Source organism: Rhinolophus sinicus, linkage group LG13 (genome assembly GCF_036562045.2).
Source record: "Rhinolophus sinicus isolate RSC01 linkage group LG13, ASM3656204v1, whole genome shotgun sequence".
Lineage (NCBI taxonomy): Eukaryota > Metazoa > Chordata > Mammalia > Chiroptera > Rhinolophidae > Rhinolophus > Rhinolophus sinicus.
Window position 1 is genome coordinate 60,228,943 of NC_133762.1, and position 4,198 is coordinate 60,233,140.

At 39.8% G+C, this 4,198-nt stretch overlaps 1 long non-coding RNA gene across 1 annotated transcript; it reads left to right on the forward strand.

Moving 5' to 3' along the window:
- Positions 1 to 356: 356 nt before the first annotated feature.
- On the forward strand, positions 357 to 2,429 carry LOC109438473 (uncharacterized). Its single transcript, XR_012491293.1, has 2 exons — positions 357 to 1,829; positions 2,138 to 2,429. It is a non-coding gene; the product is annotated as an uncharacterized LOC109438473 (long non-coding RNA).
- Positions 2,430 to 4,198: the final 1,769 nt, after the last annotated feature.

Below are 4,198 nucleotides of genomic sequence, written 5' to 3' on the forward strand. Positions count from 1 at the left end.
GGGTGCGTCCTCCTAATTCCCTCTCCCCAGCCATTCATGGAATCAGTGAAAAAAGGGGTGAGGGGTCTTTTCCAGTTCTGATGCCCGCTAAGGGTGGCCAGGGAGTAAGGCTGGGGGAGAGAACAGGGGAATAAGGCACAGGAGGGAAGGAAAGACCAAGTCCACACCTGGGGTCAGGGAGGGAGGCCCCTCAGAGTTTCTGAGGTATTCGCTCCGTCTGTTCGTGCTGCAGCACAACCTCTTTGGCTGAGGCTGCGCACTTGTACTCCAGCTCCGCCCTTATGGCCCCTTGCTTCTTGCTCAGGTGGCAGAGGAGTGCCAAAAGCGCCACCACCAGAGACAAGCTAGCGATGGGGTTTGGACCTAGTGTCCTGCCCCATTCACAGTTTTAAAGGCTGGTGTCCCATTGGCCCCCATGGGTGCTGAAAGTCCCAGCAAAAGGGACTCCTGCTGACTGTGGAAGAAATGCCTCATCCCATCTTACGTTCATCCCAGAGCTCCTGTCTTTTCCTCTGCCTTTACCTTCTCTCTATTGAAATTTGACCTTTCTTTCAAGGCACAGATGGCACACTGCCCCATCAACAAGTGTTTCTCAGTAACCAAACCAGAACTGATATCTCTGTGAAGTTCAGAGGACTTTCTTTCAGCACTTTAGCATTTATCACACCTTCCCTGCTATATAAGTCATCATATACTTATGCTCTTTGCTAGACTCACACTCTAGTTTTCCTAGGGTAGATCATTGTTCTTATGCATCTTTGTGTCCCCATACAGGCAACAGCATGTTGTGTGCATAGATGGTGTTCAAGTGTTATGTCAGTGACTGCTGCGGGTGTTTCTTTGTGCCCCCCTCCAGTGTGACTTTCTCATGTCAACTTGTAAACACAAGATGGCAGACCTCAGAGCCTCAGAGTTAGGAGTATGGGCTTTGGAGCCAACTTGGCTGGATTTGAGTCCCAGCTCTGTTATTTTTAAGTTGTGTCATATTTGGCAAGTAACTTGGCCTCTCTGTGCCTCTGTTTCCTCAATTATATGATGGGGGCCATAATAGTTACCCCTTCAAAGTATTATTATAAGGATTAAATGAGTTATATATGTAAAACATTTAGAACAGTTGAGCCATAGCAAACTCACAATAAATTTTAGCTAAAAATGGATACACCCGGATTCCTAGAAATTGAACTCAGCCACTGATTGTGTTGAATACCCAGCACAGTTCCTGTCCTTAGTGAAGATTCACTAAATGTCGGTTGGATGAAATGTAAGTCAGCTGAGCATTTTTATCAACAACAACAATAAGGAACCATGAAAAAAATCAAGGATGAAAAGAGGTTGAAAGACCCAGGAGGAAAAGGGAAGGAATTTACCACAACTGGGAAGTAGCTCTAGGCCCTGGACCCCAGGAGGCTCCCTCCCCATCTGCCCTGGAGGCATCCATTGTTAATACCTCATTTTCCATACGTGGAAACGGAATATCAGAGAGAATGAATGACATCCCAATGCCACACAACTCATAAGTGAGTGGTGAAACTAAGATTCTCCATCTCACTTCAGGATGAAAGAACCAGAACATGGAGTATATCTGAGTCCTGATTTTGCCATTTACCGTTGTTAACACTTGATTAAATTACTTTTGTTTTTTCCTTCCAAAACTGGAGATGTATTATCTAATTTACAGGGTTGCTGTAGAAATTAGAAAATATACACATAGTGACTATTACCTTTCTTGGAACCCAGCAGATGTTCAACAAACAGTTGTTATGATTGGTGAAAAGCTTTATGAAAGGCTCCTGGAGTCATTCGGATCTGGCTGGAAGTCTGGTTTTCAGGTGCGAGTTTCTGATTCATATCTGTGGAGGAGGCTTGACTAACTACCTGGCCAGTTGTACTGAAGGCAAACGTGTGAATGTTGTTAAAACACAGAGGAAGAGGAGTCCAGATTCTAAAGGGGACTCGAGGACATTGTGCTGGCCCCAGACATACCTTAGCCAAAAAGCTTTCTCAAGTGTGTGAGGCAGCTTTTCTCTTAAGAGACATAAAAATAACTTTCAGTTTCAACATAAACAACTGCTCTTAGACTTTTAACTCCTAGGTCCCCTGATGCAGACCACCACTTCACACTCTGTTTCTCTCCCAGGCATGTGGGCCGCTGTACCCTGCACTAAAACAAATGCTGGCTCAGAACACAAGCCTCTCCCATGGAGGAAGAGAAAACCAACCTGTCAAATGCACAATTCTTGGTGCATTTGGGCCTGTTGAGATATATGACTGACTACCAATTGTTGCCAGTGATAAAAGTTCCAGACCCCCGGATGGAATTTGCTCTTACTAACACTTGTGGATGAGAAGGGTGAAAACTGGAAAACACTGTCCATTAATAACCTGTGGTTATTTCAACTTAGACTTATTAAAATTAAAGTTAAGAATCAGTTCCTCTGTCTTAGAGTCACATGTCAAGTGCCCAGTAGGCTAATGACTACTAAATTGGATAGTACAGAGAGAGAACAATTGATCATGACAGAAATTTCTATTCAGTGGTGCTGCTGTACACATAGAGCCAGATAATGTCACCTCAAGGAAGCCATTGGTGGGCGCACATGAGTGACCCCTTCCTGGATTCAAAGAATACTGTTTTACAACAATTGTTGTTTTCAAGGTAACAGTTGTCAAAACTGCAATGATAGTCTATAAAGGAAACATTAAGAGGAGTGTTAAAATTATATAATCATTATTAGTACTTGACTAATAAATATACCAAGTATTATGTTTAACCTTGATGTTAATTATAATAGTTTAGCCAGTAAGAGGAAATATTTTTAAAAGAATAATAGTACCAGACATAACAGTACTAAAATTCAGGCATAAAAATTTAATCTCTGCAGCTATGCAGCAATTTATAAATCCAAGGATGGAAAATGAAATGCCTGGTAAGCAAATGTTAGTCAATAAACAACAACACGTTAGTAGAGCAGAGCAAATATTTTCCTAAATTTTGGATCTCACCCAGGCTTTCTTCAAGAAACAAGGTAAAAACTGACAATCCTTTATTGACCCATTCTTTATCAAATATGTTGTATTTGCTAAAATCCCACAGCTGATATCATACTTAAGAGATCAGAAACCAAACAAAGATGTCCACCTTTGAGTTTTTATGGAAATCACATAAAAGGCATCCAGATTGGAAAGGAAGAAATAAAATGATTTCTATTCATTGACAACATTATCTTATTTGTATACAGATCCTAAGGAAACTATTACAAATCGTAAGAACTAATAAACAAGTTCAGCAGTTGCAGGATACAAAATCAATATACAAAAATCCATTGTATTTTTATAGTAACAATGCACAAACTGAAAATGAAATTGAGTAAAAAAATTCCACTTACAAGAGCATCAAAAAGAATAAAATACTTAAAATAAATTTAATAAAAGGAATACAAAATATAAACTCTCAAATCTATAAAAACAATGTTGAAAGAAATTTAAAAAGACATAAATAAATGAAAAGACATTCTATGTTAACCATTGGAAGACTTCATGTGGTTAAATTGGCAATACTCCCATATTTGATCTACAGATTCAACGCAATCTTTATCAAAACCTCTGCTTTCTTTTTCTAAATTAAATTTATTGGGGTGACCATGTTTAGTAAAATTACATAGGTTTCAAGTATACAATTCTATAACACATCATCTATACAAGGTGTGACAATTACGTTAACAAATTCATCTTAGAAAAAGTGCTACATACCTTATTGTTGAATATCACTATGGTCACCTTTGAAGTACTCCCCTTGGGAAGCTACTCACTGACGCCAGTGCCTCGCCCACCTTTCAAAGCAATTTTGGAACTCTTTTTCTGGAATGCCCTTCAGAGCTGTTGTCATATTACTCTTGATGTCCTGAATGTCATGAAAATGTCTTCCTTTCAATAGTTCTTTATCTTTGGGTAAAGAAAGAAGTCATTGGGGGCTAGATCAGGTGAGTAGTGAGGGTACTGCAATACATTTATTTGTTTACTGGCTACAAACTGCATCTCAGATAGTGCCGTGTGAGCTGCTGTATTGTCTTGATGCAAGAGTTCCTTCAGGATCACTTTTGCACACGCTTTTCTCATGCCAAGATTTACAGTTAAGATTTTCCTAATTGTTTCTCTATTGATGTTTGCTTGATCTGTTATGCTTCTCACAGTCAGCCAA